Here is an 18065-nt window from a genome sequence, read left to right on the forward strand (position 1 = left end):
TGTCCTTCATCACACAGTGTAGCTATATAACCTTTGAAAATCGTGTCTCTTGTAATTCTTAAATGCAGAATCATTTCATAGACATTTAAGTTCAATGCATTTGAGTTAAAAACTACAGTTTCTGAAAAATGTCTGCAATATACTTATAATTTCTGTCTTTCCTTTCTTATTGGAATTATAATAAATTAATGACTTTTGGTGGCTATTTGCCAAGTCATTAATCAAAAATGTTTTATAAATTGAATACTAAAATTTATGGACAAATATTTAAATTCTGTTAAATGAAAAAATTGAAAGAAAATGAAACAAACTTATTTTCATTTGAAATTAACTTCATTAATTGATTCATGGCAGAATTTAATGGGATGACTATACTATTTATTATCCAAAATGGTTCATTTTTTTAGGATGCAAGGGGCTTTTTAATACTTCAGTTGAAGCAGATTTTTTAAGATAAATCTGAATTTATAGGTGTGATATACAGGAATATTTTTTAAAAATAATGGGATAAAAAGTGACTGTGCAGAAAAATCAAAATATAAGTAAAATAGAGAGATTAAAAAATGAGAAGTAAAAATTGATATTTTTTTAATTTGGCTCCTCTATGATGATTTTTTTAAGTGTTTAAGTTTTCAACATTTGAATTTTAGTTTTTAAAAAGAATGCTAGCTTTTTTTGTTACTCTTAGATGTAGAATGTGTACACATCAATTAAAAGTTTAATAGCTTCACCCATTTCCCTGTATGTTTAGAAGTGAAAATGGGTGATTTGAAAGGGAATCCATGAGAAAAAAAATTGTTTAAAATTTCAGTTCAGTTCAGTTCAGTTCCTCAGTCGTGTCCGACTCTCCGCGACCCCATGAATCACAGCACGCCAGGCCTCCCTGTCCATCACCAACTCCCAGAGTCACTCAAACTCATGTCCATCGAGTCAGTGATGCCATCCAGCCATCTCATTCTCTGTCGTCCCCTTCTCCTCCCGCCCCCAATCCTTCCCAGCATCAGAGTCTTTTCCAACGAGTCAACTCGTCACATGAGGTGGCCAAAGTATTGGAGTTTCAGCTTTAGCATCAGTCCTTCCAAGGAACACCCAGGATTGATCTCCTTTAGAATGGACTGGTTGGATCTCCTTGCAGTCCAAGGGACTCTCAAGAGTCTTCTCCAGCACAGCATGTCTAGAATAAATTTAGTTGCTACCAAAGTGAAAGTGTATTGTCCTTACATATGTTGCCTTTGCCTAAATCAATAAATAAATTAATATTATGGCAACTAATAAAGGTAATTTATTTTTGAATTAAAGGCAAATCTTAATATGAATGCATATTAGACTGTCTTTTTTTGAATATATACTAGAGTTTATTAATTTTTAATGCAGATAAACCTATTTAAGGTGACTTATGGCTTAATGAATGCCAGTGAGAACAGGAAGTTTAAAGGCTTATAAAATTCAGGAAGATAATTTCAACTTGATAATGTTTCACAAGGAAGACTGGTACAACTTTCTATTATCATTCATTCACTATTTCCTGGTGTATGGACATTGATATTTAGCATTTTCATGCTTTGAGAAACAGTTCTATGCTTATTGTTAAGTTGTCTGCAATTTTATGAATAAATGAATGAGAGCTCTTCCATTTCTCAGCCGTATCCAGGAAGCATTACTGGCAGTTTTCACTTCCATACATCAACTGAATGCTGCTTTAACTAGCTTCTCTCTTGGTTTATCAGCAATTAAATTCATCTGTGTCAGTTTACTTTTGCTTTTTACATTTTTAATATTGTAATATCTATTGAGGTTAGCAGAAATGGCAACCCACTCCAGTGTTCTTGTCTGGAGAATCCCCAGGACAGGGGAGCCTGGTGGGCTGCCGTCTATGGGGTTGCACAGAGCCGGACACGACTGAAGTGACTTAGCAGCAGCAGCAGCAGGCTGATATGTGGTAATCTTTTAAGTCTTTTATTAAAATGAGTTAAAATAAACCATAAACTGGTTTAGCTACCTCTATTGCAGCTTAGATATTTTACTTTATATAGAAATTTTACTTCTGGGCATTCTAAAATGATGTATGTATTTTGTATTTCACATATCTTTGGGACATTTCTAAAAGTAGCAGTATTAGATGAACTAATCTAGAATGGTGGGGAAGAACACAAAATAACGTGTATTTTAAAATTCACTAATTCTAGATTATTATTTTTCTTTCTTTTTTTTTCGCTATTTTAGATTCCTATTCAAAGAAGAGGAAAAATCTGTTTAATTTTTCCAATTTTGATTATAAAAGTAAATTTCACTTTCAAAATGACTTTCAAATTAAAAATATGTATGCACTCATATTTATATAAATGTATGTATTTGGCAGTAAAATAATCTGTGTGATGCAGTCTGGATTATATGAATTTATTTTATAATTAAATTATTTTATGTTAATTTCTCACATAAACAGATATACTTTTAGGAACTTTAAGGATTTCTTCAATTTAAGAAATAGTGACATTCGGATTCATAGCTTTCTCATAGCTAAAAAGAAATGCATGACGCAGCTTGGGTTGGAGGCTACAGCTTCCAACTCTTCATCTTAAGGGATGTGTCTGTTGTTAGCATTTCCACTTTAAGATACTTTCACAATTTTCAGATACCAAGAAAGCTAGTGTTCTTAAAGTAGTAAGGGTGAACAATGGAATACAGATGAACAATTTTTTCTATATCAATAATTCATTGAGAATTGAAATATTCAAAGTAAATTTTTAAGAAGGAAACTGATATACTTTCATATTTTCTCAAATAATGTTCAAATGTCAAGATTCAGATCTACTAAAATTTTTGTTTTGCTTTTTCATAGTTCATTTTTTAAAGCTTCAGCATATCATTAGAACTACAGATAGATCAGAGTGGAAGTAGATTCTGTGTATTTTATTTGGCAATAGTGAATGAAATAAAATTGCATAAAATCACTTGTATTTATTACTTTAAATATTATAATAATTCAGCATTGGTAAGTGCTTTAGTTTTAACTTTTCAGCTACAAAGAAATATATTTTAAGAAGGGTTAAACTATTACATAGCTGCTGCTGCTAAGTCACTTCAGTCGTGTCCGACTCTGTGCGACCCCATAGATGGAAGCCCACCAGGCTCCCCCATCCCTGGGATTCTCCAGGCAAGAACACTGGAGTGGGTTGCCATTTCCTTCTCCAATGTGTGAAAGTGAAAAGGGAAAGTGAAGTCACTCAGTCGTGTCCGACCCCTAGCGACCCCATGGACTGCAGCCTACCAGGCTCCTCCATCCATGGGATTTTCCAGGCAAGAGTACTGGAGTGGCTTGCCATTGCCTTCTCTGTATTATATAGCACTTTATTCCAAATAGTACTTTTTTAAATTATATAAAGTACTTGATGTTGCTTTTTTTCACATTTTATGATCTGTTTATTGTTTTTGGAGAGTGCACATGTTGTCAGAGATAAATGAATGCAGTTTTATAAATCCCTGATTTAAGAAGAGAATAAAAAACAGCGTATTGAGTTTTTGCAGTTTTATATCCTATATTCTTTTATAGCAAACAATTCAAATGTCTTCAGAAATCAGTTAAAGTCAAAAGTTTGTAAGAATGCTTCCAATGTATAAACTATAGATGCATAAATTATAGAGGTCATATTACAGCATTCAGTTATTTTCTTAAGGCAGTCTACATAAAGAATGACATATCAAGGAAGCCCAGATAATTGACGGCAGTAGTTGGTGATGGACAGGGAGGCCTGGCGTGCTGTGATTCATGGGGTCGCGGAGAGTCGGACACGACTGAGCGACTGAACTGAACTGAACTGAGATTGTGGATATTACATACCCAAGTTTTATGAGGTTTTTCCCAGATTGAGGTAGATGCAAAATGAAATCAAGCCTACCTTGATGTGGCAAAAGTTGACTCAGTTATTGAGATGGAATGCTATAAGCAGGTAAACCAGCCTATGTATATAAGTTGTATGCTGTGTTTTTTCAGCAAAAGGTGTTCATTGTTAAAAATGCCTGATGGAGAGGGGTTGTCTCTGCAGTAGATTTTAGGGCACATTCTAATTTCTACATTATAATAGCGACCTTCTTATCTGTGGAATTATGTTAGCAGTGCCTTGCATTCTCACCATAGAGAGCAATTGTTAGTATCCAGTAAGTAATGAATATGTAAAGGATTCAATAAGAATGAGGGACTTTTTTTCCTGTTCAGTCTTGCTCTTATATGCTGGGCTTTATCCTGTGAAAAGGAGCAAGTTTAACATTAGGAAAAGTGTTATGAAGCATTAGCTAACTCAGAATTGAGAAACAAATGTTTAATCTTCCAAAATGAAATCTGTGTGAGTTCATACTAGTTTTAGTACCTAAAATAAATACCATGAAAAATTTTACGTTTATTTTTACACATCTTGAATTGAAATCTGTCCTCTTGAAATCAGCATTTGATTATTAAAAAAAATAACCTTTTGTTTAAAAAAATTTACCACAAATTGTAAAACAGTAGCAATATATGGTAGTATAATTGTTCCAATTTAATAGTGTCTATTTTTTCCCCCAGTCCTCAGAGAAATACTATGTAGGCCATTGCCAGATGCATCATTCTAGAGTATATTAATCAAGGATCTGAATCGGATGGCAACTCCTGTGTGTCCAAAGAGCTGGGTCAGGATGTTTCTATAACTCCCTGATGAGGAGTAGAAAGATATTGGCCTTTTGTGCTATATAGACTTCAGTGTTTTCTCTTTTATTAACTGCTTGATTACTGCTCGATGTACCTGCTAAGTAGGACACACTTTTTTTCCAGTAAGTGAAAGTCTCATTGTATGGTTGAATGTAATTTTTAGAAAAGTTACCCACTGGCTGCAAGAAATGAAATAAACTATGTTTTCCCTTTGCAAATAAATTAAAATCAAGGGTATGGAAGAGAAGGGAAATTTGAGTGGGTTTTTCTCTATCATAGAATATCTGGATATCTGATATAAAACAATGGCTCCAAGTATGTTGATAATTTGCATCTTAAAAACAAATTCATAAAAAATCAGGGACATGATCACATTTAGTTTGTTTGTAAATCATAGTCTCTCATTTAGGAATTCTAGCCTAATTCTTTGGCTATGACACGCTGCCAGAAACAGAGTTTTTATGTAAAAACATACAAGATAGGTTGAGATTACAAATCTCAAAGAAAAGAAAGAAAAAGAAAGGAAGGAAGAAAATAGAAAGGGGAAAGGAAGGGTGAAGACTCTTCTAAAAGTAAATTATGTCTTCAGGTGAAATTATATTTACTGAAATAATTTTGATGAAAATAACCCATTTTTTAAGTTATAGTCTGTTATTTCTCCCATCAAAATAATCTTGTCTGCAGCATAGTAAATTTTGGTTAAAAAAGTGAGGTTGGATTAAAAATTATGGACCAATGCAGTGGAGAACATATCTGCTGTTTACCACCTTCTTTCCTTTGTATCCACCCCTTTATATACATCAGCACTGTCCTCACAGAAAAATGTTCTGTAATTTAAGTTGGTCTTAGGTTACCAAAGAAGAGATTATGAATCAGCAAATATTCTTGTAGTTAAGACTGCTCAAATTATCTTCATTGTTTCCTGAAGAAATGGACATGAAGCAGAAAGGCCAGGTGCTGGTTTATTTCTGCCCCTTGTCCCTTTAACTCTGGATTGTCTTTTGAAATTCAGAACTAATATCAACTGCTTTATCTTCTTTAAAGATGGTTTATGTGTACTGATACATGTAAACACGGTTTAAGCTTTCTCTAAATACGATGTTATTGTAACAGCTGTTCTTAGTAGTAAATAGGAATAGGTTGATCTTCATATTTTATTTGTAATTATTATTTTGGTTTTCCAGACCAGTTACCATTTTATGAAAATAACTATCTTGATCCTAGAATGCAAAAAGGAGATCAGATTGTATAAAATTATTTAAATCTTCAGTTTTAGTCAAATTGTCCTTATTTTACATCTTAAAAAACTAATTCATAAAAAAGAGGGACATGTCACATTTAGTTTGTTTGTAAATCGTAGCCTCTCCTTTAGCAATTCTAGCCTAATTCCCTGGCTATGACATGTTGCCAGCAACAGGGCTTTTATGTAAAAACATACAAGATAAGTCACTTTAAAAAAAGTAGACTTGCAATTTTGTATAAACTAATTGTATTGAGTCCTAAAATTTTAAGAAATAAACCAAACAAATGATGAACATATTAAAATAAAATATCAATAAAAATGTCAGTGTTACTTTAAATAGATTATTTTAACAAAGGAAAATATACATAATACTTTTTGCAAAGAACATGAAAATAATTATTTATAGTCTTAAACTGTATCCAGCAAAATATACTACATATGTCATAGCATTAATAGTGATATTTAAATTTATTTTTATCATTTATACTGGAAAATGGAAGTTAGTAGTTCTCTATTACAAACAAAATATGATTTTACACATTTTGAGCATTAACAATAAAAATTAGGTAGGGTTTATACATTGAAATTCATGATGAGAAAAAAAAATATTTTCCTTCTGAGTGGTAATGAAACTGCTAAAGTTTTTTTATGTGTCAATATGAGAAAGAAATCATATATGAATGTTGGCAATATTTTTGTCTACTTAAATTCCTCCCACATTCACAGTTGATTGACACTCTCAACAAACTGATAATAGCCCACTCGATTTGTTTAAATAATTCTTATTTTTTTTGAATTTTCAAGTTCAGTTCAGTTCAGTCACTCAGTCGTGTTTGACTCTTTGCGACCCCGTGAACCACAGCAGCCAGGCCTCCCTGTCCATCACCAGCTCCCGGAGTTCACTCAATTTCGTTGTAGACTTGAAGAAATCATTAGGAAATACTTGCATCAAGGGTAATCATGTGTCTATGATCTTATTTATTATTTATTAGCATTTTACTTTTTTAGAGCAATGATTTGCTGTTTTATTCTAAAGTGGGGAAATTCATCTTCTAAGGAGACATCCTTCTAGTGTTTTAGTCACCTGCTTAGATTTTCAGATGATTGTCTATCCATTGAGCTCTATGTACTTATTTTTATTAAGTGAAAACCCTATGAATACAGGTTGATTTTCCACTCTTTCTAGAACTTTATGCTATACAGAATAGTTATTATATATTCATGAAATAAAATGTTTTTTATGCATATTAGCCATGTTGTAGAACTGCAATTTAGCAAATTTTTGCATGAGTGTTTTGTGCTAGAAATCTAAAATCCTTTATTCTTGAAAAGATGCTAGGTTTTTTAACCCAGCATTTACATTTGTGTTGGTTAATGTGTTTAATATCCACTGTGAACAACTCACACAGGAAAAGATGCAAATATCTTGCCAAATAAGCAAAATAGGAAATTATGTTTAAAAGGTAGCTGTCCCTTATATCCAACATGAATAGCTCAGTTGTATTTTTCTCTGTTATTTACTTAGGTTTCAGTTCAGTTCAGTCACTCAGTCGTGTCCGACTCTCTGCGACCCCATGAACCACAGCACGCCACGCCTCCCTGTCCATCACCAACTCCCAGAGTTCACCCAAACTCATGTCTATCGAGTCGGTGATGCTATCCAGCCATCTAATTCTCTGTCGTCCCCGTCTCCTCCCGCCCCCAATCCCCCCTAGCATCAGACTCTTTTCCAGTGAGTCAACTCGTTGCATGAGGTGGCCAAAGTATTGGAGTTTCAGCTTTAGCATCAGTCCTTCCAATGAACACCCAGGATTAATCTCCTTTAGAATGGACTGGTTGGATCTCCTTGCAGTCCAAGGGAATCTCAAGAGTCTTCTCCAGCACCACAGTTCAAAAGCATCAATTATTCGGCGATCAGCTTTCTTCACAGTCCAACTCTCACATCCATACATGACCACGGGAAAAACCATAGCCTTGACTAGAGGGACCTTGGTTGGCAAAGTAATGTCTCTGCTTTTTACTATGCTATCTAGGCTAGTCGTAACTTTCCTTCCAAGGAGTAAGCATCTTTTAATTTCATGGCTGCAATCAGCATCCGCAGTGATTTTGGAGCCCAAAAAAATAAAGTCTGACACTGTTTCCCCATCTATTTGCCATGAAGTGATGGGACCAAATGCCATGATCTTTGTTTTCTGAATGTTGAGCTTCAAGCCAACCTTTTCATTCCCCTCTTTCACTTTCATCAAGAGGCCTTTGAGTTCCTCTTCACTTTCTGCCATAAGGGTGGTGTCATCTGCATATCTGAGGTTATTGATGTTTCTCCCGGCAATCTTGATTCCAGCTTTAGGTTTACTATGACACATTTCTACTAAAAGTGGATTATAAAAAAGTTGTTACCAAATTGCAAGATGAGATGAGAATGATTGTCTTTATATCCTCTTATATAGTATTAAAAGTCAAATATTCTAGAAAGTTGGTTTTTTTTAAAAGATCGTAAATGAGCTTCCCAGGTGGCTCAGTGGTAAAGAATCTACCTGCCAATGCAGGAAATGTAAGAGATGTGGTTCAATCTCTGGGTTGGGAAGAGCCTCTGAAGAAGGAAATGGCTACAAACTCCAGTATTCTTGCCTGGAGAATTCCACTGACAGAGAAGACTGGTGGGCTATATTCCAAGCGATTGGAAAGAGTCAGACAAAACTAAGCGACTGAGCACTGAGAATATTAATAATGTAATGAAACCCTGAACCCTGGAGTCTATATGCTTATTAGCATCCTTATCCTATAATGCATAACAAAAGTAATTTTTGTTGTTGTTGTTAATCTACAAAGAATGTTGGAAAAGGGGTCAGAATCAAAACGAGCAAGACTTCAAGTCTGGAGTACTTCACATTAAATGAATTCAAAATATTTTTGTTATACAAAATCATATAGATCTTAATTCTACTTTGGGTTTTCATCATTCTTTTAAAAATGTTAAAATATAGTATGCGTGTGGGTGCAGACTCAGTCGTGTCCGACTCTTTGTGATCCCATGGACTGCAGCCTCCCAGGTTCCTCTGTCCATGTAATTTTTCAGGCAGGAATACTGGAGTGGGTTGACACTTCCGTCTCCAGGAGTTCATCCCAATTCAGGAATTGAACTCGGGGCTCTTGTGTCTCCTGCATTGACAGGAGGAATCTTTACCACTAGTGCCACCTGGGAAGTTCAAAAAGAATAACATAGTATCCCAGATATTCTTGGTTCCTTACATGTATAAATAAGTCATAGCAACGGGACATCTAAATTTAATGACACTAAACATCTGTAATCTTGGTAAGGAAGTAAAATGTAGATTTGGGGGTAACAGTATACACGTAGATTTCATCAAGTGGATTTTTACCTTGACCTGATGTTCTTTGTGACATCATAGATGAATAAATGTTCTGGATTGAATTATTGCTTTTCAGTATATAAATATGAGGGGAGTGTATAGAGAAATACATATAAAAAGAGGAGAGGATGCTTTATTTTTTCATAACAGAAGATTCTTTGTTCATTCACTTATTTTCAGTACCTTTACTGGAAGATAGATTCTTACGGGAACAAACTTCTCTTACTGACCTGATAGAGAAATTGAAGCTACACAGTATACGTATAAAGTCACTGTTTTGACACAGTTTTGAAGTAAAATCAAAGTTGAAATTATATATTTCCTACTTCTTTCTCTTTAGTTTTCCTGATAAACAGATGCTGATTATGGGGTTCTGGTAATTATTCCTGCTCATGTAATTGGAAATACTGACAGTGTTGTTTTGCATAATTTCAATTGGCAATTTTGAGCACTGTGTAGTGAGTTGAATTTATGCATTGTACAGAAATCTTTGAGTAATATGACACTCTTGAAAAATATTACACGTTGTCTTTCATTCTGAAGCTGTTTCTTTCAGGCCATAGAGATAAAATTATCAGAGATGTTGCCTTGTAGCCATGCCTTGAACACCACCAAACCCAACTTTCAGAGACAGAGAACTCAAATGAGGGTTCACCCTCATGTTACAGAACATATATTTCTGAGGAAAAACAATGACTTTTGGCACCTTGTAGAAAATCAATATGAGATATACCAGCTAACCATTTTTTTTTGCCAACAATTGAAAGGATAAAACATAATTTAAAAAGCCTTGACATCTTTGTCCCCCAATCTGATTCATTTTTATGTAAACAGAGCCCCATTTTGACAACTGTTTGGCTCAAGGCACAGATTTGAAGCATTAGAGATAATGGTAGATTTATTAGATTAACTTTTGCCGGCATCTCTTAGTGTCCTAGATAATTACTGGCCATGGTACATCTGAATGGTTTCAGCTTGTATGATTGTAATGCATGCATTCCCTTTCAGACATTGAAGTTGTGTCAAAGAGATACTAGAGGTCTATATTTAGTTATGTTTCATTGATTTGTGTTTTGAAAATTTATATGTGTGAAATAATTCATATCTCCAGCTTGTTTCATCCTCAAATTAATAAAAAATGCCAAAAATTTCTTTCTATTAATTTTCTGAATTTTTAAGAAAGTATTCTCTTAGCTATCTTTCTAAGTTCATTATTGATCTGTCATTCTTTGATTACTCAAGTGAGCACCATCAGAATTCCTTCATCAAATTTGTACATTACATATCTTTGTTTGTATGATTAGTTGATGCCTTCTCTTTACACACTTACATTTTTATTCTGTATCTAATGCCTTTTTATCCTTTTATGTTTATATGCTGTACTTTACTTGCTACTTTCTCTATTAGATTTTTTACAAGACATTTTTATTACTACTTTTTATAGTTTTTAAGTGATTTGGAGTTTTTTGATTAGGTTAATATTTTATGATTTTATCAACCATTCCCCTATGTTTCTTCATGGTGGTGCCTATTGTTTCTCAAAAAAGCAGTAGATATTTCCCTACTGCATTTTTCTGTGTATATGGATGAAACATATTTTAATGCAGTCAATAAATACACAATTATTTTCCAATTTTAAAAGGTAAAGATTTATATTATTTTCTAGACAAAATGTGGATCCTATATGAAATTTTTGTTTTATTCTTAAAAGATCTTGGAGCAAATCAAAGATTTCTAAACTTGTCCTTTATTTACACTCTGGGTAGGTCATGGTTTCCTCAAAAAAATCTCTGTCTATACCTATTGTCCAGGCATAAGTATTAATAGTGGCCTCTATCACTTTCAAAAATACTCTTGTTTGGATAACAGGTTATGTGATGACCCTAGTATATGTGACTACAGTAAAACAACAAGAAAAATACTTAGATATAGAAATATGGGGAAAAAGCTCTACTTGGGATCAGGAGAATAATTTTTGTTTTGCCACTGTCTACTCTGAAGCTGTTTTCCTGCCTATAAAATGAAGATAATTTTTTCTTGAATGAGCTCTAGCATCCCTCTCATTCCTAAAATATAAATTATAACACCTAATTATACCTCTTTTGAGATTTAAACTGCACAAAGATGGAGTATACATATAAAAATAGGTACAAGGAATGAAGCTTAGATGAATATGTTTGATTTAAGAGATGGCCTGATTGTAGGAGTGAATATTTGCTTTCTTTGCTTAGACCTTTGTTGATATTGCCCAAATACCTTTGGAAAATATAAAACAAATTTATTTAATAATATATTCTGTGTGTGAGCAGTCAGTCATACACATGGAAACCTGAACTTGACCCAAGAAAAAGTTCAGGCCAAGCAATTCTATAAAGACAGTTATTTCCACAGTGTTCAATAAGAGTTAAATAAGACGTACTTTTCCTGTGTCATCGTTTCTTTGAAAGGCAATAAAGCATAAGTAAATAATGAATAGAAGGCCCAACTAAAAATAAACTTTCCTCATTATTTTCATCTAATGGTAAAGATATAATGGAAAATAATTATTAAAATGAAATTTAGTTTACTAAAAATATCAAAGAAAGCAAAAATTAGCATCACTTTTTCTGTAGTTTATCAAATTACCATATCTCAGTATTGCTTTATCTCTTTTGACTCTCTGATTTTTGTCACATAAATTGCAAAAGTGGAGGGTGAGGAAATAAACCCTATATTGTAGACATGGGACATTTCATCTGACCTCCAGAAGGTCTGCTTCTATTTTGCATGTGGCCCATGTCAAATTCTTCACCTTTCTGGTATTTCTCAGATGATTCCACTAAAAGATAGTAAATGCATGATTATGAGTCATCAAATGACTGTTAGAGGTGTTTGATTCTTATGTTCTAATTTTAAAATACCCAGAGCTCGCAGTTGCTCTGAGGCGCGCGCTGGGGCTCCTCGCTGACTCCATTTGCCTGAGGGACCTGTGGCCACCCCCGGCCGGCACCGCAGCCTCCCGGCCCCGAGCTTGTGGGACCTTAATTCTCTGACCAGGGATCAAACTCGAGCCCCCTGAAGTAGAAGTGTGGAGTCCTAATCATTGGATTGCCAGGGAAGTCCCTATAATATTGTATTTTTAAACAATTCAGGTTATTCAAATGAGTCGTCCAGATCTGATTCCCTTTCTGATGAAATACCAGATGGCTCTCATCGTTGGTATTCCTTCCGTTTTTTGTGTTGGAAGCAAAAAGACTTGCTTTGAATAGGCCAGTTTTTCTTCACGGTCGTAAGAAAAAAAAGATAGCGAACGACAGCTGACAGGTACTCCAGGATCCTGATTTTGCCGAGTCCCTCCTGAGGGATCCAGATACTCCTACCATAAGGAAGTCAAGAGGAACATCCACTCAAGGGACATCCACACATGCTCCTTCAACTCAGCTGGCCGTGGCGGATGACCAGAGAAGTACAGAAAGGAGTGTCCACAGCAAAGTGAGCAGCTACCACGGCAGCCTCCACAGGTCTTGTGATGGCAGACAATGGGCTGCTTTTCTGGGTGCCTGATGTCCTCTGCCAGCATTCAGAAGTTGTTTTGTGGACTTTACTCCACGTTCAAATGTTCTTTTGATGAATTTGTGGGGGAGAGAGTGGTCTCACCGTCCTATTCCTCCGCCATCTTGTTCCGACAGTGTCCGGCAGAGCAACCTAGAGCCTGTGCAGTGTAGACTGGGACAACACACACACGCTGTGAGCAGGGGCAAACCCAGTGTGGCCGAGACTCTGCAAGCACTCCCCACAGAAGCCAGAGATATTTGTCTGCAGCGTTCCTCCTTCCCAGAACAGGACTGAACAAGTGAGCCTTAAAAAGTGTCCACCCACCCCCTAATATCAGGGCGGAAATTAGATACTGAAGAGACCAGCAAACAGAAGGTAAAACAGAAGGAACCACCTTGGAAATGACAGATAGAGAAGTCTAGAGACTACTCCAAGAATAAGACCAAAAACCAGAGGCAAGAGGCTTAAGCCCGAATCCTGAGAACACCAGAGAACTCCTGACTCCAGGGAACATTAATCGATGGGAGCTCATCAAATGCCTCCATACCTACACTAAAACCAAGCACCACCCAAGGGTGAACAAGTTCCAGAGCAAGACATACCATGCAAATTCTCCAACAACACAGGAAAATAGTCCTGAGCTTCAATATACAGGCTGCCCAAAGTCACTCCAAACCCACTGACACCTCATAACTCATTACTGGATACTTCATCACAATCCAGAGAGAAGAAATCCAGCTCCATCCACAAGAACACCGACACAAGCTTCCCTAACCAGGGAACCTTGACGAGTCACCCGTCCAAACCCACACACAATGAGGAAACTACATAATAAAGAGAACTCCACAAATGGCCAGAAGAGAAAAAGGCCACCCCAAGCAAAGCAATATAAGCAAGATGAAGAGGCAGAGAAATACCCATCAAGGAAAGGAACAAGATAAATGCCCACCAACACAAACAAAAGAGGAAGATATAGGGAATCTACCTGATAAAGAATTTCGAATTTTGATGGTGAAAATTATTCAAAATCTTGAAAGCAAAATGGAGTTACAGATAAATAACCTGGAGAAAAGGATTGAGAAGATGGAAGAAAGGTTTAATAAGGATGTAGAGGAAATAAAAAAGAGTCAATATACAATGAATAATGCAATAGATGAGATCAGAAACACTCTGGAGGGAACAAACAGTAGAATAACAGAGGCAGAAGACAGGATAAGCGAGCTCGAAGATAGAATTGTAGAAATAAATGAAACAGAGAGGCAAAAGGAAAAATGAATTAAAAGAAATGAGGACAATATTAGAGACCTCTGGGACAATGTTAAATGCTCCAACATTCGAATCATAGGAGTCCCAGAAGAAGAAGACAAAAAGAAAGACCATGAGAGAATCCTTGAGGAGATAATAGTTGAAAACTTCCCTAAAATGGGGAAAGAAATAATCACCCAAGTCCAAAAAACCTGGAGAGTCCCCAACAGGATAAACCCAAGGCGAAATACTCCAAGACACATATTAATCAAATTAACAAAGATCAAACACAAAGAACAAATATTAAAAGCAGCAAGGGAAAAACAACAAATAACACACAAGGGGATTTCCATAAGGATAACAGCTGATCTTTCAGCAGAAACTTTTCAGGCCAGGAGGGAATGGCAAGACATACTTAAAGTAATGAAAGAAAATAACTTACAGCCCAGATTACTGTACCCAGCAAGGATCTCATTCAAATATGAAGGAGAAATCAAAAGCTTTACAGACAAGCAAAAGCTGAGAGAATTCAGCATCACCAAACCAGCTCTTCAACAAATGCTAAAGGATCTTCTCTAGACAGGAAACACAGAAAGGGTGTATAAACTCGAACCCAAAGCAATAAAGAAAATGGCAACGGGATCATACTTATCAATAATTACCTTAAACGTAAATGGGTTGAATGCTCCAACCAAAAGACAAAGCCTGGCTGAATGGATACAAAAACAAGACCCCCATATATGTTGTCTACAAGAGAGCCACCTCAAAACGAGGGACACATACAGACTGAAAGTGAAGGGCTGAAAAAATATATTCCACACAAATAGTGACCAAAAGAAAGCAGGAGTAGCAATACTCATATCAGATAAAATAGACTTTAAAACAAAGGCTGTGATAAGAGACAAAGAAGGAAACTACATAATGATCAAAGGATCAATCCAAGAAGAAGATATAACAATTATAAATATTTATGCACCCAACATAGGAGCACAACAATATGTAAGACAATTATTAACAAGTATGAAAGGGGAAATTAACAACAATGCAATAATAGTGGGAGATTTTAATACCCCACTTACATCTATGGATAGATCAACTAAACAGAAAATTAACAAGGAAACACAAACTTTAAATGATACAATAGACAGGTTAGACCTAATAGATCTCTATAGGACATTTCACCCCAAAGCAATGAATTTCACCTTTTTCTCAAGCGCACACAGAACCTTTTCCAGGATAGATCACATCCTGGGCCATAAATCTAGCCTTGGTAAATTCAAAAAATTGAAATCATTCCAAGCATCTTTTCTGACCACAATGCAGTAAGATTAGATCTCAATTACGGGAGAAAAACCATTAAAAATGCCAACATATGGAGGCTGAACAACACGCTGCTAAATAATGAACAAATTATAGAAGAAATCAAAAGAGAAATCAAAATATGCATAGAAATGAATGAAAATGAAAACACAACAGCTCAAAACTTCTGGGACACTGTAAAAGCAGTGCTAAGGGGGAAGTTCATAGCAATACAGGCACACCTCAAGAAACAAGAAAAAAGTCAACTAAATAACCTAACTCTACATCTAAAGAAACTAGAAAAGGAAGAAATGAAGAACCCCAGGGTTAGTAGAAGGAAAGAAATAGTAAAAATTAGGGCAGAGATAAATGCAAAAGAAACAAAAGAGACCATAGCAAAAATCAACAAAGCCAAAAGCTGGTTCTTTGAGAAGGTAAATAAAATTGACAAACCACTAGCCAAACTCATCAAGAAACAAAGGGAGAAGAACCAAATCAATAAATTAGAAATGAAAATGGAGAGATCACAACCAACAACACAGAAATACAAAGGTTTATTAGAGAATACTATCAGCAATTATATGGCAATAAAATGAATAACCTGGAAGAAATGGACAAATTCCTAGAAAAGTACAACTTTCCAAAACTGAACCAGGAAGAAATAGAAAATCTGAACAGACCCATCACAAGCACGGAACTAGAGGATGTAATCAGAAATCTTCCAACAAACAAAAGCCCAGGTCCAGATGGCTTCACGGCTGAATTCTACCAAAAATTTAGAGAAGAGCTAACACCTATTCTACTCAAACTCTTCCAGAAAATTGCTGAGGAAGGGAAACTTCTAAACTCATTCTATGAGGTCACCTTCACCCTAATCCCAAAACCTGGTAAAGATCCCACAAAAATAGAAAACTACAGGCCAATATCACTGATGAACATAGATGCAAAAATCCTTAACAAAATTCTAGCAATCAGAATCCAACAACACATTAAGAAGATCATACATCATGACCAAGTGGGCTTTATCCCAGGAATGCAAGGATTCTTCAATATCTGCAAATCAATCAACGTAATACACCACATTAACAAACTGAAAAATAAAAATCATATGATTATCTCAATAGATGCAGAGAAAGCCTTCGACAAAATTCAACATCCATTTATGATAAAAACCCTCCAGAAAGTGGGAATAGAAGGGACATATACCAACATAGTAAAAGCTATATATGACAAACCCACAGCAAGCATTATCCTCAATGGTGAAAAACTGAAAGCATTTCCCCTAAAGTCAGGAACAAGACAAGGGTGCCCACTCTCACCACTACTATTCAACATAGTTCTGGAAGTTTTGGCTACAGCAATCACAGCAAAAAAACACATCAAAGGAATCCAAATTGGAAAAGAAGAAGTAAAACTTTCACTGTTCGCTGATGACATGATCCTTTACACAGATACCCTAAAGACTCTACAAGAAAACTACTAGAGCTAATCAATGAATACAGTAAAGTTGCAGGATATAAAATCAACACACAGAAATCACTTGCATTCCTATACACTAATAATGAGAAAATAGAAAGAGAAATTAAGGAAACTATTCCATTCACTGTTGCAACGAAAATAATTAAATACTTAGGAATATATCTACCTAAGGAAACAAAAGACTTGTACATAGAAAACTATAAATCACTAGTGAAAGTAATCAAAGAGGACACTAATAGATGGAGAAATATACCGTGTTCGTGGATTGGAAGAAAAAATATTTTAAAAATGAGTATACTACCCATAGTAATTTATTCATTCAATGCAATCCCTATCAAACTACCAACGATATTTTTCACAAAACTAGAACAAATAATCTCACAGTTTGTATGGAAATACAAAAACCTCGAATAGCCAAAGCAATCTTGAGGAGGAAAAATGGAACTGGGGGAATTAACCTGCCAGACTTCAGGCTCTACTACAAAGCCACAGTCATCAAGACAGTATGGTACTGGCATAAAACAGAAATATAGATCAATGGAACAAAATAGAAAGCCCAGAGATAAATCCACGCACCTGTGGACACCTTATCTTTGACAAAGGAGGCAAGAATATAAAATGGAGAAAAGACAGTCTCTTTAACAAGTGCTGCTGGGGAAACTGGTCAGCCACTTGTAAAAGAATGAAACTAGAACACTTCATAACACCATACACCAAAATAAACTCAAAATGGATTAGAGAGCTAAATGTAAGACCAGAAACTATAAAACTCCTAGAGGAGAACATAGGCAAAACACTATCTGACATAAATCACAGCAGGATTCTCCAAGACCCACCTCCCAGAATATTGGAAATAAAAGAAAAAATAAACAAAGGGGATCTAATTAAAATCAAAAGCTTCTGCACAGCAAAGGAAACTATAAGCAAGGTGAAAAGATAGCCTTCAGAATGGGAGAAAATAATAGCAAATGAAGCAACTGATAAAGGATTAATCTCCAAAATATACAAGTGTTTCCTGCAGCTCAATTCCAGAAAAATAAATGACCCAATCAAAAAATGGGCCAAAGAACTAAATAGACATTTCTCCAAAGCAGACATAAAAATGGCTAACAAACACATGAAAAAATGCTCAACATCCCTCATAATCAGAGAAACGCAAATCAAAACCACAGTGAGATACCATTTCACACCAGTCAGAATGGCTGCTATCCAA

At 35.3% G+C, this 18065-nt stretch overlaps 1 protein-coding gene across 2 annotated transcripts in view; it reads left to right on the forward strand.

The window, feature by feature from the left end:
• Nucleotides 1-18065, forward strand: part of PCDH17 (protocadherin 17) — a 125333-nt gene that overhangs the window by 69432 nt on the left and 37836 nt on the right. The gene's annotated exons all lie outside the window — the stretch shown is intronic.

This window comes from Moschus berezovskii, chromosome 13 (genome assembly GCF_049115385.1).
Source record: "Moschus berezovskii isolate FMDL1 chromosome 13, NW_MosBer_1.0, whole genome shotgun sequence".
Lineage (NCBI taxonomy): Eukaryota > Metazoa > Chordata > Mammalia > Artiodactyla > Moschidae > Moschus > Moschus berezovskii.